Raw genomic sequence first — 14,696 nt, 5'->3', positions numbered from 1 at the left:
TTAACGTTTATGGATCATACTGACAACCATCAAACTTGCATAAGGCAGACGCGGCTGCACTGAACGGCAGAGAAACAAGAGACAGGCTTGTGTGTTCCATGGATAGTCAGTGTGCTGCGATTCCTTCGCAGACATAGCTGACTACCCTTTTCTTGAGTTTTTTCACTTTTCCTGTCTCTTCAACACTGTATCTACTTTTGCATTTTCACCATTTTCCCTCTTTAACTTTTTCCTCTGCTCCACCCACCTTACTTCATTCTCTCATTTTCCTTCCAAGTCTGGAATAGAGATCTTCATATAAAGCTGGTAAATGCAGCAGCTGAGAAAACTGAGGCTCAGTGGCCAACAGTGCCCACTTCTGATACCAGCAAGGTCCAGCAGTGTATGATCAATGGAATCTCCTGGATTAGTGGCATGTGAGACGTTTTCACCAAAACAGGGAGAGACTGTGGATTTTATCCAGTCCCATCCTTTGATTATACATGAAATAAAGATACCCAGAGACAGCAAGTGACTTGTCCAAAGTCACTGTTGGCAAAAAAAGCTGCTGGCAGAGCTGGGACAGAGGTCCAGGTCTCCTGCCTCCCCTGCCGGTGATCTTTCTATTAAGCCACCTCATGGGCTACTAAACCACACTGAGATTATCAGTGCCAATGAATTTGCTACCTACTGTTTACAGGTCAGTAGGGGATTCAAGGTGTGGGGAGTTCCAGATGCCTAGCCCTGGGTTCCACTCACACCAACAAGCAAACTACATTCACTTTATCACCCAGCTTGGTGATTTCTCCCTGAGTCTCGCTGAGTATCAGATGTCATCTTCTGACTGTTCCCCCAGCCCATCCTCTGAGTGTCCACATTCCAGCTCAGAGTTGGGCTTGCTGGTAAATACAGGGAAGATCCCAGTGGGACGGCCTTCAGATGGCCCACCAGGGACCACGGGCAGTAGGGCCAGGAGCCCCCAGCTTTGTAGGCAGTGTTCACAGTGGTGGAATAAGGATCCCACCTTCGGGGCGCATGGGACAGAGGTCACAACAGCCAGGCCTTGTGTGTAACCCATGACCCAAGCAACCACAGAACAGCCAGAGGTGGCTCAGTCTGGCCCAGGCCATATTCCATATCACTTGGAAATATTTCACTGTTATTTCCATCTGAACAGTCTCCCCACCACTCCACCCCTTACCCCAAATTACAAAAGGCATTTGGGCAAACTGGATGTAGAAGGGGGAGAACGAGGTTCAACTTTTGATTTTTACCGTTCATGTTTGAATGGAGTAGTAAGTCCCCTTGGCTTACTGCTTCATTTCCTCATTTGTACAGTGAGATCACACCCCAGTGGCTTGCGAGCCAACAAGTAGGTTCTGGGAGGCAGGGACAACCTCAGGCATTTTCAGTGCCCTGGCCTCATTCACTTTACTTGTTGTGTAGTTGGCAGTGGGTGACCCTGACCCCTGAGGTCTCAGCTCACAGAGCCCAAGCTGGGCATGGGTTGAGGCAGCCCCACCTGCCTGCACCCAACAGTTTTCTTTGTCGTCTTTTGGTCTTTTTGAAAGGTACCTGCTTCCTCGGCCCCATTGCCTGGGCTGTCCCTACAGGCTTCCTGTGATGCTCCCTAACCCTCCAAGACAACGATGTACAGCAAGGAGGAGCCACAGGGAAGTGAAAACTGCAGATCTGCCAGCCTGTGCTCTCCCTCTGGCCCGAGGGGTGTTGTAGAGGCAGAGGTGGAATCTGCTGGGGACGGTCCTGCAGAGTCTGTAGTTTGTGTGTGATTCTGTTTCACCTGCCTTTTCTGAGCCCTCTCCTCCCCACACCAGGCCTCAGGAATTGCTGTATGGGGCCTCAGGGAGGACAGTGGGCTACAAGGAGAATTTGGCAACTGGTAAATCTGTCTTCGAGGATCTCACGAGCAGCAGCGTGGGTGCAGTCCACCTGGCCAGCCTCCCACCACCGCAGGCTTCCGGGATGCTTGTTCAGCCCACATCCAGGAGTGAGAGCCAACCCTCCCCCCGGCCGCTGTCAGTGCAAACTGGACAAGGGCAAGAGGGGAAGGAGGAAGACCAGGGGAAATAGGGAGAAGGAAGTTCTGCAAAAATCCTACCTCCTCCACAAAGCTTCCCTGCTGCATTGAGCTTCTGGCCTCACTCCCTCCTCCAGGCTCCCAGAATGTTCCTGGGACCCCCATCATCTTGTATGTGGCATGTATGTCCTTGCTGTCCTTTAATATAAAGGAACCCTGTCTCAACCACACAAAGCTGCTCTAAGTGCAGGTGCAAACACCTAGCACAGTGCCAGGTGGTTAGGAACCATTTGCTGACTGGTTCTTTCCTTGTGGTGATAATACAGAGGAGGGGAGGTGGTGAAAGGATGGCCAACTGAGGACTGGGCAGACTTGATTTCACCTGGACTCCTGAGCCTCCGACCACACGCAGAGCGATTGCTATTCCCATGAGCAGGGAATCCTGTTCATTTCCATCATCACTAACTGAGAATGACGTGTGTCACTGTGGCATATGGGGGTGTGGATAAATGGGAGGTGGAGGATATCTAGTGTACAGAAAATCACTTAGCTGTCTCTTCAGCCCAAAATGTCCTTAATCACTCTCCCTTACACTGCTTCCCTCTCGAGGATGTTTTCAACCAGAATATTGTGAGAAATTTCACCATCTGACAGAAAAATTTGTTCCTCCGTAGGAAACATTGTCCATGTTTTTTGAAATGTGCAAGGACTATTGTGTCAATCTTCGGCATCTGTGCAGCCTAACCCTTGAGAAGGGAGAACGGCAAGGCAAAGAGCCCACCATCCTTCTGAAGACACCATGATCCAAGGCAGAGACCCCAAAGTGAGGAACACGCACCGTGGGTATCCAGAGAAAACCGTGCTGGTGCGTGGAGGAGCGCTGGTGGTTTTCAGCAGGGATGTTCCATTTCAATTCTCCTTCTTCCCTTCAAGGAGAATGTGTCGGTCGGGTGCCAGGATTTGTTAACACTTTTCAAACTCTTAGCTCCTACTGTAATCCCCCAAATAGGTCTTGAAGCAAGAACCCTCAACAGACTGCAGTACCCAGCTCATTCCACAATGTCACTTTCCATTAATCACATTTGCCTTTTGGTCTCCAATATTTAAGGCAAGTAATGCTGCTTTCCCATAGGCATTAGTGACATGGTTTCCTTTTAAAATAACTGCATTTAAGTAAAAAAGGGATCTGGCTAAAGAAAAAGTATTAAGTAATAGCACAGGTGTTTACAGATATGCCAAAAATAATGAAAACTCTGTGCTCATGACCAGATGTTGGGAATCACTGGGATGGTTCTCAGGGGTAAGAAGTAAGAAAGCTTTTTATCCCCATCCTGACACTCTTTAATGTGTGGCCTGTGGCAAGCCACTCTCCCTCTTTTCATGACTGTTTTCCTATATGTAAAATGAGGAGAAATGTACTCCAAAGACTTTTAAAGTACATTAGTGTATTGCAATTCTCAAATCTAGGATTTTGTGTGTGGAAAGAAGAAGAGAGCATGGAAACAATTTCAGAATACTAAAAAGAGGTGGAATTCTTCTGCCTGTCATCTTTGAAGATAGCACAGAAGAGCTTTCTCTTCAGTTTCACTACAGACTGAGACTGAGAAGCAATGCCAATCTGCTAGCAGTTCTGCCTGTTACCCTCTGTCACTCCCCCCTGACCCTCAGAGATAGAGAAAGCTGCAACTCCCAACAGTCGCAGACACGGCAGCTCCTTAGTTCTGCAGATGCACAGCCAGGAGAGGGCTCTGCTGGGTCTGAAACCCCCTCACTAATCACCTCGTCCTGAAATTCGAGGCCCTGGGAATGGCCTGTTCATGAAGGGCTTGGGCCTGGCCTAACAGCCAGAAAACTCCCTGGAGGATCCCTATCAGCCACTGCGTGTCTCCCCACTGTTACAGGTGAAATGAGAAGTTTGGGGAAGGAGCAGCTCCCTTTTCAGAGGCCTCATTCGAGTTGGGGGTAAATTGGGGAGGCAGAGGCAAGCCCCCCATTCCCAAGCCCAGGGAAGGAGGACACTTGGCTTTGTTCCCCCTTCAATATTACAGATGTTTTTTTTGAAAAGAAAGAGAAGACATTTGATCTTGGACGAACTTTTCTAATCGTCCTTGAAAATGATTGAGCAAAATGCCTGATTCTGAGCACTCAGAGGTGGAAAAACCTCTAATGTGACACTGGGGAAAATCAAGTGAGGGGAGACAAGAAAGGGGCTTCGAAGGGAACAGAGGCTGGACACCAGAGATGAAGCAGGGAGAACACTGCTGATGTGCTAGTGCCGAGCTGCAGCTTACAGCCTGGGGACTCTTCCTTGGACAAAACCATATGCATGTGATGCTTTTTGCAGGGAGAAGTTCTAAAATAAAGAGACTGAATGACTTAGTGCAAAAAGGGCTCTTCCAATACACTCCTCCAACAAGGCTTTTGCCTCTGTCTCTAACCAATCACTGTGCACTCTCTGGCATCCCCTCAGAATGTTTATCTGTGGACCCTAATCTGGAATTTGTAACTGTTTCTGTCCATCCTCTGCAGACCAGCAGCAAATCAAAACGCACACACGGGAGGCCACTGTGTCTGCCTATGTGGAGGAGTGGTGGGAACCGCAGCAAAACAGAGTTCGTGCTGTATCTCCAGATGGCTCTGAGACAGGCAGGGAGGCCAGGCAGATGCCCCAGTCAATATGGTTTTCCAACAGTATCAGGAATTCCAGATTTTTATTTGAAAATTCCCAAATTTAAAAAATATATTTTGTGTTGGGGGAAATAAACATATTTTCAAATTCCCAATTTGCAGTTTATTTCATCCATCTTTCTCCCCAGTTTTTGCATCATGAGCGCCATCTAGAAAGAGTTGTGCCCCTCCCCTGAGTCCCTGTCCACACCCCAATCTTTGCGTCCTAACTCTAGAAACAAAACTTTGTACCTATTGAAGTTGAAGAAAAAAGTAGTGCTAAGAAAGGGCTTTACACTCTCCACTTAGCACCATCCTGTCCCGGTTTCCCACTTTCTAAGCAGAGAAATGTTCTATTGTTTTCTGTATAGCTCAAGGGCTCAGGAACTGTGTTCAATCAACCATCTCTCCAGCAATATTCCTTGAAATCCTAGCACCATGACCAGGACTTTGAAGTACAAAAATAATGTATTTATAATGGAAAGAAAAATGGATCTGGCATTAGACTGGATTTCAGTTGGGCAAAGACAGGGAAATTTAAAGGCATTCTGATTATAAAAAACAAATGTCTAAGGCGGGAGTGTGTTGGAGAATGATGAATTGCCCTGTTTATCTAGAGAATAAGGTACATCTAGGTGACAGATTGGACAGGGTTTGGGGGAAGGAATGTGCTGGGCCTTGAGAGGCAAATTGAGGGCTTGGGCTGCTCTACTCTAGGCGTTCTCAAACTTTTACCCACATACACTAATCGTGGCAGGCAATAAATAGATCACTCTCGGGGACCTAGGGATTTAGTCCAAAGTAGTGTCAAGCTTAAAATTTCCCTGAAGACACGTGTTTTCTTTTCAGAAAGTATAATTTTGTAGTCAACTCCATATTTCTGTAGGGCTTTGAAAGATAACAGCCCTTTCCTCGATTTTTGAGTAGGCTTGATGTTTTTAGGGAAATGTTCCATGTTTGTCTCTGACTTTGCTCAGTCCCTGGGACTCGGCCATGCGTTCCTCAAGCATAGATGCATGCCTGTTTAAGAAGTGCCACGCGGGGCATGTGAAGGAGAGTGGCATGGTCAGAGCAAGGGCGTAGGAAGCTTACTCTGCAGCATGAGGATTTGTGTATGTCCTGAAGCCAGTGAATTCTACAGGAGAGGAACAATGTGAGTCAGGAATCCATTGAGTTCCACAGGGAGGAAGGACCTGGCCTGGTCTAGGATAGCATCAGCAAAAGTGTAGCGGAAACAAGAGTCTAGGTAACCCTTGCAGGAAGAGCTCGTGGATTCACAGTCTCGCTGACTGCACCAGAATGATGCCTGGAAAACAACTTAGAGAATACTTTTCACCAACTAGGGCGTGTGCCAGAGCTGACTGGATTCCAGAATTAAAGAACCCACCCAGCAAGTAAATAACAAATACAGCTTTTCCAGCCTGCTTTGGGTTAGGGCTGGCTTGGAACTAGCAGCTTCTCAGTTCAAAGAAAAGGAAAAAAACAAAAACAAAAAACTCCCCAATTACAATAGACTTAAGCCAGGCATATCCCGTCAGCTCATAAAAGACTCCTTGGACAGAGAGGGATTTTGACTAAACAATATTTTGATGAGTTAAATGCAAATGAATCAGAACCATGTGTGGCCAGTTCTCTCCACATGGAGATTGCAGTCGGGTGGGGGTGCGATGGCGGTGGTGGGGTGAAGGGGGCCATTTGAGATTCTGTCTAAAAAACCAAATCGTGTGAAAAAAAGGTAGCAGCAGTTGTACCAAACCTACTTTCTCCAACCTTCAAATTGTCTGGGGGCTTCCCTGGCCCGACTTCGATAGATGTAGTGGAGCCAGGCTTTCCAAGTGTTCTGTTTGGCAAATCTAAAGCCAGTACATGCCAGGCTAGAGATGCTCATGGTTCATTATTGAATCCTTTGCCTTCTCTGTTTGCCTGTTTCTATGAGAACACAGCCAAGCTTGGGGCACTCTCTGTGTGAAGGAAGGCAAGAGGAACCTGAATAATCCAATGCCTCTGGAACCCCATATCATCTATATTTGGGAAAAGCATTACGAACTTATTTCAAAAATGATTTCCTCTCTTAATGATGGGTAGCTCTGCACTCAGTGTAATGGGTTTGCCCTCTGGACGAGTGGGGTGGGTCTGCTGAGTGGGGCATTGGGTGTCAGGGAAGTCTGGAGGTGGGAACAACTGCAGAGGGAAGGTAGGGGAGAATCTATAATGTAACTGACTTTGTACTTTTGGTTTTTGGAGGAGGAGGGGTTGAATGGAAGACTAGCATGAGGCATGGATAACCTACCCACTCCTAAGAGGAAGGATTACACACTAATAATTAAGGAACCCACTTAATTAAAAAGCAATGTCAAAAGAGTTCCTTCTTCTACTAGCACAAGTCCTTTCTAGGTCTCTTGGACCACGTCATTCAGAGGCATCATCTCAGCTTTTCAGTAAAGTACTTAGAAGAGAGCCCGGGTGCAAGCAGAGAGCCAAACCATAAATGAACTCCCATTCACAATTTCTACAAACAGAATAAAACACCTGGGAATACAGCTAACAAGGGAAGCAAAGGACTTCTTCAAGGAGAAATACAAACCTTGATTAAAGAAATCAGAGAGGACACAAACAAATGGGAAAACATTCCATGCTCATGGATAGGAAGAATCAATATAGTAAAAATGGCCATACTGCCCAAAGTAATTTATAGATTCCCATTAAACTGTCATTGATATTGTTTACAGAATTAGAAGAAACTATTTTAAACACATGGACACATGGGGGGAACAACACACACAGCCTGTTGGCGTGCTGGGGGTAGTGCGGAGGGTGAAGGGAGGGAGAGCACCAGGAAGAATAGCTAATGGATGCTGGGCTTAATTCCTGGATGATGGGTTGATCTGTGTAGCAAACCACCATGGCAGATGTTTACATGGCAGATGTTTAACAAATCTGCACATCCTGCACATGTACACTGGGTCTTAAAACAAAAGTTAAAAAAAAAAAAAAGAAGACAGCCCAGGTGGAATATGCACTATGTACATGTTTGCTACTGTTACTGTTAATTATTGCCTCTTAAAAAGAATTTCAACATACCTGTATCAACCAAACTGCTTTGTACTAGGCATTATGCAAGGTACTTAGGATGCAGAGAGAAATGACAGAGTCTGGGTCCTTAAAGAGTATACGTTTCTAGGTCTCAGTAAGGTATCTTCTTTCCTATGTATTGTGGTTGTGTTGCCTCCATTCTGCAGCCTCTTCCCAGCTGTCCTCACATACCCAAGTGAGGGCTCAGGGAATCCACAAGGTAAGCATCATCGAGGGGTTCAGTAGGGGAATGACAGTGAACTTCCCACTGGCCTGGGGTTGACAAATAAAAAACAGGTCCCCCATTAAGTTTCAATTTCAGATAAATCGAACTGAGCATCCTGGTGTTTGGCCAAATCTGGCAGCCTTAACTGTCATGACATCAGCCTGGCCACTGAGAACCCTGGAATCTGCCTCCCAGATGCCCATCCCCTTTTTCTGTGCACTTTTCTCTCTTCCATCAGAAACGTATAACTGTGCATTCCTCCAGCACTACTCTTAAGAAAACATCCAGCGAACTCAGCTCTTCTAGGGATACTTTGATTATAAGCCTTAGTTCTAATTATGAAGTGAAGTCTGTGCCCCACTTTAAACGAATACTAGGCTATAGTCGAGGGGCAGAAAATACTATTTCAGGCAAGAGGCCTTCCCAGGCCCTTGCAATCACATCACCTTGGCTATAAGCCATGGAGCCCACAGGTGAGGCCACCCTACTCCCACCTGTCCCACTCCTTCCTATTGGCCTCCCAGCAGCACTTGTTTCCCTTTGGGACCTGGGCAACTCCCAAATCTCCACTGCAGTTAGCTTAGCCCACCACTCCTCTTGCTCTGTGCATTGGATAGCTTCTCCCAGCTGTGGCTAAATTTCCAAGTCTCCATCGTTATGGAAGCCTGATGCCATCTCCTAACTCCTCAGCACTCCCCACCAGAGTGTGGTCGGGAGGCTCTTCCATTGTCCTGGAGCATGGCACACTGCACCTTCCCCTTCCCAGTCCAGGACCAGAGACTTCCCCTTTCAATCTCCAGTCTACCCTCATGATGCACCTTGGCTGGGCAATGGCTTTTAAAGCACTGCTTTATTTGGCAGGGACCTTGTGTCTCTACCTTTTGTGAAATATTTTTAATGAGGTGTGCAAAACCTACATTTATTACAGAAGATAGGCAACTGCACAATGATTCATTTCGTTCCTTTGGGACATGTCTGGACTCTCCCTGGCCTCAGTGAGCCCTCCCAGTGGGAAAGGTAATACCAACTGAACTTTTAACCTTGAGGCTTAAATTCAGTTTCACCCACTCTCTCCTGCACATACACCTTCCCCAGTCAAGAGGTAAAGGCAGGTCTTCATCCATTTACTCCCTATTCTGTCTCTGTTCTTTTCTGACAAATGTTCACTGACCTTGTGTGACTCCTTCGAAGGCTTAGCCTCTGCTTCCGGCATCTGGTCCTGTCCAGGTGCTTTATTCTTTTTCTGAGCTTGTCTTTGTCAACCAAATCCTACCATTCTTGAATTAGAATGCCTGACTTGACACAGAAAATGCCTTCTACTCCTTCTTCAGCCCTATGTCATAATTTAGTTGCAGAAATCTTGACTGTCTTTCCCTCGCACAAGACATGACACTGGCCCATTACATTGACAATATTATATGGATTGGACCTAATGAGTGAGAACTAGCAACTTCTCTAGACCTATTGATAAGACATTTGCATGTAGAAGGATGGGAAATTAATTCAACAAAAATTCAAGAGCCTTCTACTTCAGTGAAATTTCTGGAGATCCTGTGGTACAGTACATGTCAAGATATCTTCTCTAAGTTGAAAAATTAAGTTGTTGCATCTGACCCCTTCTATAATCAAGAAAGAGGAACAATGCTAAGTAGATCTCTTTGGATTTGGAGGCAACACATTCCTTATTTGAGTATACTACTCCAGGCCATTTACTGAGCTGCCTGAAAAGCTGTTGGTTTTGAATGGGACCCAGAGAGAGGCTCTCCAGCAGGTCCAGATTACCGTGGAAATATCCCTGCTATTTGGGCCATATAATCCAACAGATCCAATGGTAGACAGAGATCTCTTTGGAGCATTTAGAAAGCTTCTATAGGTGAATCATAGTCTAGAACATTAGGATTCTGGCACAACGCCCTGCCTTTTTTTGCAGATAGCCACAATCCTTTTGAGAAAGCCTTTTTTTGCTTGCTATTGGGCCTTAGTAGAGACTGAATGCTTAACCATGGGCCACCAAGTTACCTTGAGACCTGAGCCGCTCATCATGAACTAGGTGTTATCTGACCCACCAAGCGACAAAGCTGGGTGCTCACAGCAACATTTCGTCATCAAATGGAAGTGGTATGTATGCGATTGGGCCCACATAGGCCCTTGAAGGCATAAGTAAATTACATGAAGAAATGGTCAAATGTCCATTGTTCCCTCTCCTGCTATGTTGCCTTCTTTTTTCCAGTACACATATATTGCCTCGTGGGAGGTCCCTACAATCAGTTTACTGAGGAAGAGAGAATTTGAACCTGGTTTCTAAATGGTTTCATGTGATATGCAGACACTACCTGAGAGGGGACTGCTGCAGCACTACAGCCCCTTAACTGCAATCCTGAAGTATGGTGTGAAGGAGAACCCTCTCAGTGGGCAGAACTTCACAGTGCATCAGGCAGGTCATTTGGTTTGCTTCAAAAGAGAAGTGGCCAGAGATGTGAGTGTATACCCATGCATGAGCTATGACCAATGGTTTGGCTGGATGGTCAGGAACTTGGAAGGAATGTGATTGGAAAATTAGTGACTAAAATTGGGGAAGAGGTATACAGATAGACTTCTCCGAATGGGCAAAAAGTGTGAAGATATTTGTGTATCATATCACCAATCATTTGTGAATATTCACCAAAGGATGACCTCTGCAGAGGATAATTTTAATAATCAAATGGATAGGATGAATTATTCTGTGGATAGCAGTGAGTTTGTTTTCCCAGCTACTTCTATTATTGCCTAATGGGCTCATAGGCAACACAGCAGCAGAGAAGGAGGTTACACACAGGCTCAGTAACATAGGTTTCTACTCACCAAGGCCAGCCTGGCTATAGCCATTACTAAGTGCCCAATCTGCCAGCAGCAGAGAACAACACTGAGTCCCATCAGGGGCTCATTACCTGGAGTGAGAAGCCAGCTACCTGGTGACAGTTTGATTACATTGGACCACTTCCATCATGGAAAGGGCAGTGTTATGTTCTTACTAAAATAGGAACTTACTCTTGATACAGATTTGCCTGCATGTAATGCTTCTGCCAAAACTACCATCTGTGGACTTTCAGAATGCCTTATCCACCATCATGGTATTCCAGGTAGCATTGCTTCTGATTAAGAAACTCACTTCACAGCAAAAGAAATGTGGCAATGGGCCCATGCTCATAGAATTCATTGGCCTTATTACGTTCCCCATTATCCTAAAGCAATTGGCTTGATACAATGGTGGAATGGCTCTTTGAAGATGCAGTTATAGCACCAGCTAGGTGACAACACCTTCAGGGATAGCGGCAGTGTTCTCCAGTAGGCTGCATATCCTGTGAATAAGCATCCAGTATGTGGTGCTGTTTCCCATAGCCAAGATTCACGGATCCAGGAATCGAGGAGTGGAAAAAGAGGTGGACTCACTGTTACCCATAGTGACTCACTAGCAAAATGTTTGCTTCCTGTTCCAAGAACCTTATACCCTGCTGGTCTAGACATCTTAGTTCCAAAATGAGGAATGCTTCCACCAGGGATACATATAATTTCACTGAAGTGAAAGTTGAGACTGCTACCTGGCCACTTGGAGGACTTTATACTTCTGAATACATAGGCAAAGAAGGGAGTTACAGTTGTGATTAGTGTTATTGATCTTATTGCTAAGGGGAAATTTGAGGGTTATCGATCCTGATTGCTAAGGGAAAATTGGAGGGTATTGATCCTGATTACCAGGGGTAATTGGACAGCTATTACACAACAGATGTAAGAAAGAGTATATCTCGAATTCCAGAAGTCCTTTAGGTGCCTCTTAGTACTACCATGTCCTGTGATTAAAGTCAATGGAAAACGACTACAATCCAATTTAGGCAAAACTACTGGTGGCCCAGGCCTTTCAAGAATGATGGTTTTGGTCATTCTATTAGGCAAAAGCACAACCAACTGAGGTGTTTGTGGAGGTCACAGGGAATATGGAATGGGTAGTGGAAGAAGGCAGTTATAAATACCAGCTCTGACTATGTAAGCAGTAGCAAAAACAAGGACTGTAATTATTTTTAAAATTTTATTATGAATATGTTTGTAGGTGTATATGTATAAACATATCTGTATACATAAAATATCTTTAATATATCTTTGTTTTCTTCTTTGTTATCCCCTTATCCTATAACATAAGATGCATTAGCTTTATATCATTGTATTTAAGCTACAGGATGTCAAGGAAGAGAATGAACATTACCCAAGGACTTTGGATCTTCTTCTAAAGAAAGACTTAGTGCACTTTCAGTTGTATGCAGAATAGTTGTACCGTTAGGTGGGAGTATGACTTTGTAGTTATCTTTATTTGGATATTAAGTATGGTTTAAAAAGATGTGTATGGATGGCAAGTTGACAAGCGGTGGACTGGGAGGGTTAATTTTATGTGTCGCTTTGGCTGGGCTTGGTGTCCACTTGTTTGGTCAAACACTCCATGTTGCTATGAAGGTATTTTGTAGATGTGACTATCATTTACATCAGCCGACTGTAAGTAAAGAAGATCATCCCAGAAAATGTGGATGGGCTTCCTCCAGTCCGTTGAAGGCCTTAAGGGCAAAAAGGGCGATTTCCTGGAGAAGAAATTCTACCTCAAGTCTGTAGCATGGAAATTAAACCTGAATTTCTAGCCTGCCTTGCTGCCCTACAGATTTCAAACTTGCCAGCCCTACAGTTGTGTGAGCCAATTCCTTTAAATAAATCTCTCTTTCTGTGTCTTTCTCTGTCTCTCTCATATGAATGTATATATACATATATACATACACACATATATGTGTGTATGTATATATATAATCGTGCTTCACTCTTTATTGTGCTTCACTTTAATGTGTTTTGCAGATAATGCATTTTTTTTTTTACAAATTGAAGGTTTGTGGGAACCCTGCATTGAGTAATTCTATCAGCAAGTGCTCACTTTGTTAGCACTTCTTAGCAATGAAGTATTATTTTACTTAAGGTATGTACATTTTTTATACATAATGCTATTGCACACATAGATTATAGAAGTATAAACTTATATGCACTGAGAAACCGAAACATTCATGTAATTCACTGTATTGCAGTATTTACTGTGGTGATCTGGAACTGAACCGATAACACCTCTGAGGCATGCCTGTGTATGTATGTGTATATATTTTATATATGTATATACACATACGTATCTCCTATTGGTTCTCTGGAGAACCCTGACTGATACCAAGTAGACGGAAGAGATACATTGACTCTTCTAAGTGCCTTGGTGTGGGAGTGGACATGTGTTATTTCTCCGTCTTCTGGCCAGAACTAGGTCTCCCTTTCCTGCCAAGACAAGGGTGGAAACTGAGGGGAGCCCATGGATCCTTAGGGAGCACTATCTGTCTCTACTACATCTTCACTAGTGAGTAATTTAACCATCTTTTGGTCTGTTGAGGTAGTATGTGATATAGAAAGGAGACTCGATGGGAGCAGGGCTCTTCCTACTTCAGAACTCATGCCACAGAGGCAGCTGCCTGTCTTATGGCTGTAAGGCGATATAATTTAGTGGAATAAACCTGTTTTCAAATGCTGGCTCTGCAACTTACTAGACCTATGGATGAATCGAGTAAAATAACTTCTTTAAGCCTCAGTCTACATTCTGATAAGAATGATGTTATCTAACCTATCAGATGCTTAAGAGGCTTAAATGAAGTAATTTGTATGAAATTTAGTAGGCTAAACTGATAGTTATTAAGCAAGCTTTGGTCTAGAACTCATGATTATAACAGAAGGCAATGTTAGCCAAAGCTGAGTCTTCACGGTCTAGTGGGATGGAAGATCAGGTGCCTTGGGGATGGCCTTTTCGGTGGTCTGTGGCATCTCCATGGGTCACTAGTGTCTTGCGTTAGATGAGGTCTCCTGGCATTTTCTAGTTTTACTTTTTGTTTCCAGCAGGCATGCAGCCTTTTCCACGCACACCCACATTATGGTCAGCTCTCTGTATCTACAGATACAGAAGGACTTGAGCATCCTTGGATGTTGGTATCCACGGGGCATCCTAGAGCCAATCTACTGACCCTCCCAAGGAGCAATTGTATAGTCTAGCTTATACCTGCATCTCCATGGTCTCCAGGAGTGTGGACAACAAGCCATTCATAAAGGTCCATACCTGCATCTCCATGGTCTCCAGGAGTGTGGACAACAAGCCATTCATAAAGGTCCATTCCAAGTGACAACAGTTCTCATGGGCCTTGAGCCAAGTGTGGAGAGGATAACAAAGGACTGGATAGTAGGAGGACTGGGCATGTTGGTTAAGGGAGTTCTGACCATAGTTGTCCTAGGCCTTAGGCCTTGGTATTCTCTGAAAATAGGAAGAAAGAAAGCAGGAGGAAAGAGTCGAAAATGTTTAGGAAGACAAGCTAGATTTGGAAACATCGGAGAGGGGAAGGGGAAGCAACAAAAGAAGTTGGAACCAGGGAGCTGTCCCTAGTTCTTGGCTCAAGTTGACCTTCTTTCAAATCCTTTTTAAAAATAAAAGAAAAAGCAGAAAGGGTAATGTTATTGTACAAAAGCTACTGCTTTTGATTCTCCCATGGCAAGAGAGACAAAAGCAGGAAATTCATCCCTGGGTTTGGCCAAATCTCAGAAAAGCACATAAGAAGGATAGCCTAATTCCCAAGCAGCATTATAGAAAACATCAGAATGAATGCAATTTAAGCCTGAATGCAA

The sequence above is a fragment of the Hylobates moloch genome, unplaced genomic scaffold (genome assembly GCF_009828535.3).
Source record: "Hylobates moloch isolate HMO894 unplaced genomic scaffold, HMol_V3 SCAFFOLD_8, whole genome shotgun sequence".
Lineage (NCBI taxonomy): Eukaryota > Metazoa > Chordata > Mammalia > Primates > Hylobatidae > Hylobates > Hylobates moloch.
The sequence above is the reverse complement of the archived record's forward strand: the minus strand, read 5'-3'. Positions refer to the sequence as shown.